Here is a 12,971-nt window from a genome sequence, read left to right as displayed (position 1 = left end):
ACCGCCCTCCCCGCCGCCTCCTCCCCCGGCTCCGCCGCCGCCCCTCGAGCGGCAGCCGCGGCAGCCAACCACGGCCGGCGCACAGCAGAGCGCAGCCCGTGGCGGCGCAGGCTCCTCCCCGTGACCGCCCGGCTCCGCCGCGGCCCGTGACAGGAGCGGGGCGGGTGCTGGGGCGCCGTATTGGGGCAGCGCGGCTGGCGGCTGTAACCCGACCGCGCAGCGGGCTTCCGTGCCGAGGCCGCTCCGTAAAGGGAGACAGCGGGCCGCGCCGTGGCACTGCGCCACGGAGGCGTTTGCTTCCAAAGGGGCGGGGTGGGACAGCCGGGAAGAGTGGGGCCTCACCCGGACTCCCGAAGCGGGGTCAGGGCTTGGTGGTGGGTTGGATGTTGTTTGAAGGCAGAGGTCACACACGGTTTTATGTGGGGCCTTGCTCGGCCCTACAGTATGAAAACGGCGTGGTGTACGTGGTGTTCTTGCTGTGAGCAGAAAGGTGTTTTTCTCACCTGAGTGGGAGACAGCTGTTGGCATTCATTATAGAATCATTAAACTTATAAAAGACCACTATGATAATTTAGTCCGAACATCAGCCCGTCATCACCATGCCCACTAAACCATGTCTCTCAGTGCCATGTCTATGCATTTCTTGAACACCTTCATGGATGGTTACTCAACTACATCCCAGAGCAGCCTGTTCCAATGCTCAACTGCTCTTTGAGAATTTTTCCCTAAGATCCAATCTGAATCTCTCCTGTGCAACTTAAAGCCACTACATCTCGTCCTGTTGCTGTTACCTGGGAGAAGAGGCTGGTCCCCACCTCACTACATCTTCCTTTCAGGCAGTTGTAGTCAGTAAGGTCTCCTCCAAGCCTCCTTCAGACAAACCCCAGTTCCCTCAGCTGCTCCTCATAAGACTTGTGCTCCAGACACCTAACAACTTTGTTCCCCTTCTCTGGACATGTTCCAGGGCTTTAATATCTTCCTTGTAGTGAGGGACTCAAACCTGAACACAGTACTCAACGTGTGGCCTAGACAGGGCTGAATACTTATGATCATCTCCCTGGTCCTGCTGATTATACTAATTCTCATACAAGCCAGGATACCGTTGGCTTTCTTGGCCATCTGGGCACACAGCTGGCTCATATTCAGCCAGATGTCAGCTAACACTCCCAGATCCTTTTCTGTTCAGCTTCATGACCAGCTTCATTGTGTTGCAACCCCAATAGCAGTTCCCAAAGGTCTGACAGAGGGATTATCACCATCCGTTAGCAACAAGCCAGTGAGAACTGTGCTATGTGTCTGCAGTGTGGGTTCCAAAGGGGCTTGGAGACCAGTGTGGGGAGAGCTCCAGACTCAGTGTGAGGGAGCAGGGCTGAGCTCTAAGGGCGAGCAGGATAGACACAGACAAATGCTGCCTTTCAGAGCACAGTGTCTGTCAGAGCTGTTCAACTCGTGAGCAGAACAGTTAATCTATTCTAGAGGGCAAAACTTGCCTTATTTTGTTGTGGTGCCTATGCAGAGGTACTCCTTTAGTTATCAGAGTACTTGAACTATGTCAGAGGGTGTTGTGTGTTTTTCTTTTTTGTAGCTGTTCTGTATTGTTGTCATTCATAGATTCCTTGAGTAGTGTAGTTACCAGGAGACCTCAGGTCTCACATAGTCAGGTATTCACTCACTTATGTGTTAGTACAGAATAGAATAAGCTTTCTCTCCCTATACACGCACTTGGCTCTTCTGTCAGTACCACCGTGTATACTTGTATACTTGCCCCTATAAAACAGTGGATGATACACAGTTAAATTAATGCAGCTCAACATAAAGGGATCTTGTGGGCAGGAAACAAGGCTGTGGTTATACAATTGCTTTAATCTGGCACATGTCACCACTCCACAGGCTGATCTCATGCCTTCACTCAGTTGCTTATTCTCAATGCCCTTCAGCTGTGCACTGAGACAGTACAACTTAAGAAGAGAAAAAAGATTCCTGCAGCTAAGGCATGGGAAAGAGACAGAAAAAACAGAAACTCTTTGATTTGCTAGCACTTTGCAAATTATTTGAAGCTCCAGAGACTCATATATGCCAGTATTTTCATAAGCTCACTTGTTTCTTCCAACATGCCATTTGAAGAGTGCCAAGTGAATGAAGCTACTGAGCTGTGTTTATTTATTTCCTCAGTGGTGACGAGGTTAACAAACATCTTGAGCACAAATTCTGTTGAGGTGTGATTCCCCATCAATATAGCTATGCTGGCAGAAATCTGTACTCATCCAAATAAGGTCTTTGAAAGTCATTAAAACCTGAATTTTACACATAATCATGTGTAACTTTAACTCTGCTCGTTAATGGGGTTTTTACCTTCCTGCCTGATTCTTCACTGCCTTGCAATTTCAGAGTCATTTATCTTTTTCCAGCTGACTGCAAAAAGCTAAGCTAAAGCTGAACTGAGTTAGAAAATGATTGATTTGATGTTCTTGGGGATTGGGAACAAGCAAGCAGAACCTCCTGGTATCACTCATTGTGGTAGTCACATACAGAATTTAAATTCTCCTTACAAGACGCAGCTTTGCCTGAACAGCTGCACCTTTTCTAGAACTTTATAGTGTCTAAGAGGGTTTTATTTGTATAGGTATATGAGCTTTGTACTATCAAAATAAAAATACAGCACAATCATTTCCAAACATAGCGTGAGAAACTGCAAAAAGGAGAGTCCTGATGCTAAAAGTACAGCAGACTGAGGCTTACCTTACTTTGCCAACACACCTGTGAATAAACAGTATTGTCCATTGACATGTCCACTCCTATCTTACTATGCTTTTGTACAGAACATGATTCTGTAGACAGACAAAATACATGAAATTTGATTAATCTCTGCTCACATACTGAACACTGATATTTATTATACTAGTACTTTAGAATTTTATCTTAAAATAGACACTGTAAGAAGAAAACATTTGTAGGACTAGATGGTACAGACTATAAAAGTGCAGAACATTTGAGAGAAAATAGACTAAAACGAAATCCAGCTGCTTTTATTTCTTCTCCTCCAAAATGCCCTGCAGTGATGTTTGAACTTTTAGCAGTCTTACAGTAAAATTGGCTCTTTTTGTTAAAAATAATTTTGCCTTTCATAAAAGTTTATCTCATTATAAATTAAGCCTTGCTAGTTACTTTTATTTTGTGTTTCTTATTTCTTTCCCAACCTAATCACATTCTTTCCATGCAAGATGAAGAAAAAAGTCTTTGTTAAGACTGAAATATTTTTAAGTAAATAGCCATGAAAAGTTTTATTTACAGTAAACCACAGGATAAAAATGCTCTGATTTTTTTTTTTTTTTTTTTGTAAAGCAGCAGTATCTCCTTACTCACAGCTAGTTAAGGGAGTATTTCATAAGGATTTGTATGAGATGATTTCTTAAATTTTTAACTAGTTAAAATGCAGATAAATTATTGTTTGTATAGTTTATTTCTACAAATTAAAGAATATCTTTCCCATGTGCTAAAATGTGGGTGCATACCTCATTTGAATGCAAAAAAGACCTAGTTTTTAAGTAAAATGCTTTAAATTAATATGAGCAAAGCCTGAAATTGCCTATAAAAATAAATTCATTAGATATTTCAAAATATCTTGAAGTGCCAAAAAAGCTTTCCAGAAATCAGTGATTACACTGCAAACATGCCACAGAGGGGAACTGTTAACAAGTGTTACTTTGGCAGTGGTAGGAAGATTGCCAACATTTAATTGGCTTTAAAGTTTTGTTCCATCAATGGTGTATTGTATCTTAAAAGCAGTAATACCAGCCTTATGATTTAAGCACGAAATTGGACCTCAAAATATCTGACTGACTATGGAAGGAAGGAACTATTTTGTAAAGGCAAGCTAGCCAATCTCCTCGTTACTCTACTGTTAGAAAACAGTTCATTTTTTTAACACAGCAAAAAGGATATCATAAAGATAAATTATATGTGAGAATGACAAATAGTAAATATGTAACTGGTACATATCTGTTTTTATCAACAGATCGATCTTGTAGTGCTTTATCAAAAATAGTATGGATGTCATTACAAAAACTGATCTGTTGGCTGCCAGATCAATCTAAGTCAGCCTTGCTCCCCAAACCTAGGTGGATCCCAGAGGCTCTTCTCTCTCAATATCATTGTGCCTCCCAGTGTCACACAACCCATCACTGACAGCAAAGGGAAAGCAAATACAACTTTCTTGATCGTCCTTATCATACATTCACATCATGCTTGTTGCCATTATTTCCATGTTCATTAAGCCATATTACCTTGCTATTGTTCATGCATAGTTGCCATTATCATCTTGCTTTGTAGACTGATATAGGCTCATTTCTGCAGAATCCTGAGAATTGCAGAGAAAAAGATACAGTGCCCTGATATTGGTCGGTACAGTACCCTGCTGTCATCTCAGAGTCTTCTACAATCAAAAGCTTCCGAGTATTTATTCACATCACACCAAAAGGATGCTAAGTCAAGACCTTTGTGTTCAAGTGACATTTATTTCTTCTCCTGTATGAAATATGTGCAGACCTTAGGTGTGCTCCATGTGACACTGTATTTGTGACACTGTAACATGGAAGTTAAAATATGAGAGCTGGCAGACCACTTATGTTACAGAAAGCAGCTGCTATTTATACTGATAGTGCTACATATATACTGATAGTGTACATTGTGTCCACTAAGTTCTGGGACATGATATAAGTAAAAAGAAATCAGTGTAAAGAAGGCTAATTTTTATGTTAAGTGTAAAGCAGTTACCTGTATACCTGCTCCTCAGCAAATTGTTTTCCTTTGTGCTTTAACTGTTAATCATTGTGTACACTAGCTTATTTTTACATGCTTATTTCACATGACACAGTAATGCAATGAGGATGATGACTTTGGTTCGGTTTTAGATGAACAGTTAAGGAAAAAAACTTCCAAAATAGATATTGCTACATATGATAAATACTTGGTATTGATCACGCTTACTTTATTTTGACCACTGCCTGCAGTGCAACAAATATAGTACCTGTGGGTGTATTGCTCCCCAATTGTCTGTCAGTGCCCTTCTGTCAGTTATGAGATACTGACATAGGAAAAGAAAATGAACATGGTAAGGTAACATGGAAAAGCAGTGTGGAAGAGCAACAAAGTAAGTTGACCTCAAATTTAATGGTCACAGTCAAGATCTGCATGTAAAACACAGAAAAAGTATGAAAAACATAGAAAAAAAAAAGAAAAATTTCATCCAACCTGCATACATATATAGCAGTATTTAAACATCAAACTTGTGTTAAGAGTAAAAATCCTGAACTAACCCCGTCATGGTGTAAAAATAAACAAGAATATTGGCAATTATTCATTTCTTGGGTCTTCTTAAGTGTAGAGCACATTACTTCAGAAACAGTTTCTCTGTGTGGTGCGCTCCTGAGCAAAACCTTGTGTTGTGGTTTAACCTGGCAAGCAGCTCAGCACCATAAAGCTGTTCACTCACTCTCCCTGCCCAGTGAGATGAGAGAGAATTGGAAACAAATATTTACTAAGAATAGGAAAAAAGAAAAAGATAACACAAAAAGCAGTGGTAACTATATACAGTGCAATTCTCACAATTGACAACATTTATTTGGATGCACAATACTTTCAGAACATAATATACGCTTAGCAGAAACAAAACAGAACAAGGCTTTTAACATTTTAGAACATCATTAAAGAGAAGAAAAAAATAAAATAAAATAAAGGTGATTTACAACGTATCTGCGACCTATCAGAAGGTCAAACTTTTGGAAAACCCTTCATATTGATCAGCTGCTTTCTCACATAACAATGGTATGCAGATGTTTGCAGCCAGCATTCATTCTTCTGTATTAGTTTCTGCCCACAGCATGTGTTAATGCCAAGAGGCCCCATGCAAGAATGAAATGCCATTTTATCAAAGGCCACAATTACGATTTAGAATTTACACATAGCACTAAGCTTGATTATCTACTGCCTAGTTACTAGCACATAGTTACTATATACAACTCTTGACAACAAACCTAAGTATAATTAATTTATGTTAAATGTATCAAATCAGAACATTTCTATGAACACAGAATTAAAAAAAAAAAAGGAAAAGAAACTGCTGAGCTAATGTAAGAGCTATTGGCCAATTTATTTAGAACTCACAGCATACTTCATCTGTGGTGACTGTGATATGAATTCCAGTAGAGCAGAGTCACAAGAGTATCAGTCACCAAACAAATAGGAACATTTTGTAAAGTGTCAGTACTCTGACCCACTCACCAAAGAAAAAAAAAGAGAAAAAAGAGGGATAAGTTCTTTGCCTTCCTAAATTAAGAAAAGTAAAATCTTTTGTTAAGGCACAACTTACCAAAGTTAAGAAGTAATTACATTTTTATTGTCTGAGCTGGGAGATAAAATATGAATAACGTTATATAGAGATGTTGAGTAGCCAGAACAACAGTTAAATCCAGTTAAGAAACACACTTAAGAGTCTTCTTTTTAAATATACAGCACTAAACTAAAACTTGGCTATGGTATTAATCCTATTAATATTATTAATAACTAATAAATTAATGATTATTATTAATAATTAATCCTGTTAATATTAATTAAACAAACATCACTAATGATAATAGTAATTAATACCACTGATCACAGATGAATCTATTCCTTGAGTATAACTAACTATAATTGAAATGCAAAACCGTTTGCTGTGTCTGCCTTTTGACATCTGGCCAAATCTAGGAAAAGATGCACAAGAAGAAACACCATGACCAGTTTCCAAAATCCAGGGTTGTTACTTTAGGAAAACTGGAATTTTCTGAGTTTTCCTCAATATTATTACTTCTGTAAAATGGACACGCTACACCTGCTTATATACACAAGCTGAAGCTTTGAATGACAAATAAGATGGACAGGGAAATATTTTCCATAATGGATTTGTCTGAAAGAAAAGTACCTTTTGAATGTTTTGGGTTTTTTCCCCCTAGTAACATATTATCTTCACTGAACATGAAATCAAGCTGTGGTGTGTTATTATTAAAAATGAACATAGCTATATCATTATCACTAGAGGAATATAATCCTATTATCATTTTACTTGATAAGCAGTGACAATGTTGTGTTTGTAATAGCCTCCAGAGATACAATAAATCTAGTCAGGGAATGTCAGCCTGGTCCAAGACAGATTAAATGTAGAGAACTGGAATATAGTTCCCAGTAAACAAACACTTTGAGATCAGGAGGTCATACTTGCTCAGCTGTACTTCATAAGCCCTATTGGAAATAACTTTCATACCATCACTGAGTATATTTCACGCTTCCTAATAATACTGAGGGCCAAGTACTGTTAAGTTACAAATTATTTCTTGGTTAAATATTGAGTGTAAAGTGATCAAGAAACAATGTGTAAGTGGCAGATCAGTATGATGTTAGACATTCAGAGGGTGCAGTTCATGAATCTCCTCTTCTGTGGGGAAAAAAATTAATCCCACTCTAAAGTTTGTTGAAATTCCCATTGCCAAATGAGCTGGATTTGTCTCTTGCACAACTATGAATAACAATAGCACCAACTAAGGTTGACTATACTTGAATACAGAACAGTATTAGGAAGAATATATAGCCAAGGAGCTCTCTCATGGCAGCTGACTAATTGCCACAGAGTGGAGACTGCAAGTCAAGAAAGGTCTGGGAAGGAGAGAGAGAACTGCATACTGAAATCATTTTTGGCATTTCTTCTAAGCGGAAAAAAATGCCTGGATTTTGAGAGCCCTAAAATAAATATATATCAATGTGCTGCTTATTTTGGGTAAAGTTCCCAGACACTTTTAAGATGATTTGGTGCCTTATGGAGGGACATGCACACCTTGATGGCCCTGCTTCAGAAAATGCTGTACTTCTGAGAGGCCATGCGCTGTCAACAGATGCTACTGACAAGCTTAGTCAGGGCTGAGTGGTAGATTTCAGCAGGCACATTAATAAAGCCTCAAGGAGTCACCTTCAGCACAAACATGGTATGTTCAGGATATGTGGATATATGAACTGAATGCTGCACTGGTATGAAATACATTTTAAAACCAGATTCTAACTGTCATGTCTGTATACAAAACACTATTTACAGACCCAGAAAATCCTTGCCATATAATAAACCAAAACCATATGTCATGGCTGTGACATTACTGTATTTTTAAAAGACAAAGAGTTGTTACCCATGTTAATAATGCAAAGTACATTTTGATTGAAAGATCCAGTTCTAGCACACAACTTCACTCTGGAGAAAATTGCTAACTCTGCTACTTTATAATGTAAAGTACTTATTAGTGAAAAAGAAGGTCGTTTGCTAAATATGCTCCTACTTGTAGAACGTTGCAGAAATGTAAGCACTGCAGTATTATTTTTAATACTGCAGTGCTAAAATAAGGAAAGGTGAAAATTTTTCCAAAACTGTGTGTGGTGACATAGCTTGCGTTTCTAAGTGGAATTGTGCTTGATGAAAAAAATTGGAAAATCTGGATTACTTTCCGTATACAATTTTGCACAGAAAATCCAGTATATTCTAATCTGCCCGATGTTAATAAACAGAAGGACTATCAGGAGGATAAATCAAACACCAATTCCAAGTGCTACATTTCCTAGTAGTTGATTTGCACATAATGTATGCAAAAACATAGTTACTATTCTAGCCCAGAATATGAGAACTCCTTATGTCAGAATTGAGAGTTCCAGCAGCAGGAGGACTCCAGATCTGTTGGATGAGGTGTTTTCTGTACAGATAGGAACAAAGCAGACCGCTCTCCAAACCAAATGCAGGACTACAGAGAAAAGAAGGGCTGGCTGTCTCAAGTCCCAGGTCAGGCACAGCATCATTAGTGTAAGGACTCAGATATTCTTATATCCTTAGAGAAAAATACATACTATTAGCAGAAAACAGGGGAGCTGCCAGGCTCCTTACAGATAGAGCCTGTACAGCCACTCCTGCATGGTGTCAGTGATGGCAGTCAGCACTGAAGGGACCAGGAAGGAGATACAAGCAGCATGTTTGTATGGCTATGGTAACTGTTTTTCTGTTCTCCATCCTCAGGGCTGAGGGCTTTGCCCTCAGGGATAAGAGCTTTGAAATCTCCTTGCTTGTTTGTTTCCTACCACAGGAAGTTTTCCTGCCTCTGAAAACAAAATGTTGGCCATTTGGGAGCTTCCTATTACTTTAGGATAGCAAAGATAAGAGGCTGGGAGAAACAGTAAATCTACCAAAGCACACAAAGCAAAGGTATTTACCTGTTTTATATCTGTTAAGATTTAAATGACACCTACTCAGTGGTCATGTACATGCAGTTCTTTGTGTGCTTGTAAGAGGTGTGCTAAAGGCAAAAAAAAAAAAAAAAAAACACCCAAAAAACAAAAACCCAAAAAACTGAAAAACCCAAACCCAACCTGCTAACATCATAAATAAGAAATGAAACACTCCCCCAGACCTTGGTCTCCAGTGCACATATATTAATTACACACCAGAGAGTAAAGCCTCAGTGTGTGCAAGCATTTAATTTGTTATTTGCATTTATTAAAAACATTCCTTTTCACTTTAACAATACAGTAACCCAATAGTGAAATAGCAGCAATTCAAATGCGGTCATTTACAGACATGCGGTTTCTTGTGCCCATTGTACAGTGCAATGCTGCCAAGTCTCACACCTCAGGAGTAAGCTCTTGCTCTCTCCTCTTTCTGTTACACGCGTACATACACACACATACAAAATTTACGTCTGCTCTCACCTACACTCTTTTGGGAAAAGCTACAAATTTCATCAATCTCACTCACAGAGATCTAAAAATCTTGGCAGCTTTTGAATAGCTTTTTTTCATCACCTGCAATTAAGTGTTGGAAAAGAAATCCAAAATATACAGAGAGAAACTTTCTCCTTAATAGGAAATGTTAGCAACAGTGTGTGATTGCTAATATGTTCCAAAGTTTTGCCACACCATCTTACTGGAAGGCAAAGTCCGTATGCCCTGTGATTAGATTTCCTTAAACGCTGGTCAATTCGGTGTTGTCAGCTGTAATATAAAACATTATTTATAACTATTTAACTGTTTTAAGAGTAGAGTTAATAGCTTTCTGTAACATGATCTTAAAGAAGTTGATTAAGTGTGCTTTACAACGTGACCAGAAAAAGCTTCCGATTAGTGACATCGATCTATATATTTTACATCTCTCATGGCCCATACTCTTAAAAGTTGGGAGTGTTTAAATATGAGTTGAAGCAAAATGAAATCAAACCATTAGAACCAAAGCGTTTCCTTACCACACTTCATCAATATCAACATGTCATGCCAATAGATGGAATATCCAAGACGTAAAGTACCTTTCTCTGGTCATAAAAAGTAGAAATACACAATATTTCTGTCACTCATTTAAAGCAAAGATGGGTCTCAAGGGAATAATCCAGATCTGGATCCAAAATTCATTGTGGCTTTGGTTCAGGCCATAATATCAACAGTAAACAGAAATACATTGGGTCTTAATCTGAATAGAAGTTCAAATGTAGACAAGGTTAAACACATGTGACATTCACATTTCTAATTTCAAGGCAGTAAATTGCTAACAGAGCACACAAGTTTAGTAAGACAGCGTCGTCTTGAAAACAGTAAATGATTTCTAAATGTGTAAGACTGTTTACCAAGAGTTTGTAACATGCCCCATGCTTCCTGTGGCAATTCTGGTTAGTTTCTGCTTGGAGTTTTTATTCCTCATCTTATGCCTGAAGAGGGACTTGTGCAGGTCTCATGCTTAGTACAAAAAATCTCTGCATAATTACAAAACAGAGGAATTTTTACATCTTGATCTGTATGTCCAACTCCTTCAGAATTTGGTAATGCTCAAATCCAGTTACTGCATTCACATATATTTTTACCTTTAGATGTGTAGTGAAAGAAGAGGCAAGGGACAAAACTGAAACACAAGGGATTCTGACCTGGTATAAAGAAACTTTTCTACTGTTAGTGTTGTAAAGCACCAGAGCAAGTACTTTAAGTGATGGTGGAATCTCAATCCTTGGATATATTCAGAACATACCTGGGCAAGACCATGAGTAAGCTGCCCTCATTAGAACTACACTGGAAGCCTCCTTCAACCTCAGTGGTTCTGATTCCATGACATAGATAGGGAGGACTGTGTCAGAAAGATGCTTGATGATGGCAATTTCTTCCTTAAAACAATAAACATAAAACTAAACATTGGTTAAGCAATGATTCTACATGCTTAAAATTCTGGTATAAATGACAAATCTATTATAAAATACTGTTTGAACAAAAACAATTTCCTGTGTTCTTAAAATCAGTGTTGTTGGAAAGGTGGGAGTCAGCCTAAAGACAGGATTATTGACACCCTACCCATAACGAGCTTTTCTAATTGAATAAGTGTATTAGAGTCTCACATGGCTGGACATTCACCAGAAAGCTATCAGGTTATTTTACGTTACAATATTAAATATATTGCAGAGAATATAAACAATAAGGGAAAAATATTATATTTTTCTACTCAAGAGATTTTCAAAAGGTTTATATTACATAAATGAATTTAAAGAGTTAGCACCTTATGATCTCTGCCTAGTAAATTCATACCATTAATTCTGAGACCAAGTCCTCTGCTGTACAAGAGAGAGATGGAGCTCCTGAAGTGAGTTAGGGCTACTAAATGATTAAGGGACTAGAACAGCTCCCCCATGAAGAAAGGCTGAGAGAGCTGGGCCTGTTCAGCCTGGGAACAGGAAGGCTCAGGGGGGTTATCAATGTGTAAAAGTTATTTGAAAGGAGGGTATCAAGAGGATGGGACTGGACTCTTCTCAGTGGTGCCCAGTGATAGAACAAAAGGCAGTGGGCACAATCTGGAACAACAGAAGTTTTGTCTAAGCACGAGGAAAAATTTTACTGTGAGGATGGCTGAGCACTGGAACAGGTTGCACAGAGAGGCTGTGGAGTCACCTGCCCTGGAGATATTCAAGAGCCATGTGGACACTACCTTAGGTAGGGTACGTTAAGGGACCCTGCTTGAACAGTTTACAGCCTTGAAATTAGAAATGTGTTTAACCTTAGCTGCTTTTGGGACCAGATGACTCCAGAAGTCCCTTTCAACCCCAACCATTCCATGATTCTGTGATTCTATGAAGCACAAATTTCACCAATTCCAATTGCAATTTCTGTGATTAAAATCTTTCTTTGCAGCAGTACAAGCATGCTAATTGTTGATCCTGGTGATCGTGGTGCACAGGTTTGACAGTGTACTTTCATTATCAAAGTGGCAATAACAAAATGAGAAAAGGGTCTACACAATATTTATGTAGAATAGTCAAATTCCTAGAGGGGTAAGACTGCTATCTAAAATTATGATACATCAGTGACAATGCTTCTTAAATGACATTTATTTCAGTAAGAAATGTTCTTAATTTAAATAATGGAATAAAATGTTCTAAACTTATAAGGTTAAGGTTAAGTTCATGCTTTCCCCTAAAAAATGTGATTTAAGTACAAGGAAAGATGAGATTAGTCTTGACTTATTTGTCCTTAATATTTACTTTGTACAAATCACAACAAGCATATACAGTTTATCTCCTACTTGACATTTAACAATATAAATAATAATATAGAAATACGACTAAATCATAACTAGTTCTCTTGACTGAATATAGAAATACTCAAGATTCTTTAAAAACTCAGAACTGTGGCTAACTTTTTAAAATTAGGAAACAGAGCATTTTTTTCCCCAGGCTTTTACTATGAAAACTATGCTAGCTGTGAAAGAAAGAACATCTTAATAAAATATTCCATGAAGTAGGATCATAATGATGGTTAGTGAAAGCAAAACTATTTGTTTCATCACTCTTTATACTTTTGCAGATAATGACTGTGAAACTATAGTTCTTTCACAGCAGAACAGTGTCTTGTAACTCTTAGACAAGCCTTTATCACATGTGGTGCAA

Source organism: Cyrtonyx montezumae, unplaced genomic scaffold (genome assembly GCF_038088225.1).
Source record: "Cyrtonyx montezumae isolate F1298 unplaced genomic scaffold, pur_monq_1.0 scaffold_8, whole genome shotgun sequence".
NCBI lineage: Eukaryota > Metazoa > Chordata > Aves > Galliformes > Odontophoridae > Cyrtonyx > Cyrtonyx montezumae.
The sequence above is the reverse complement of the archived record's forward strand: the minus strand, read 5'-3'. Positions refer to the sequence as shown.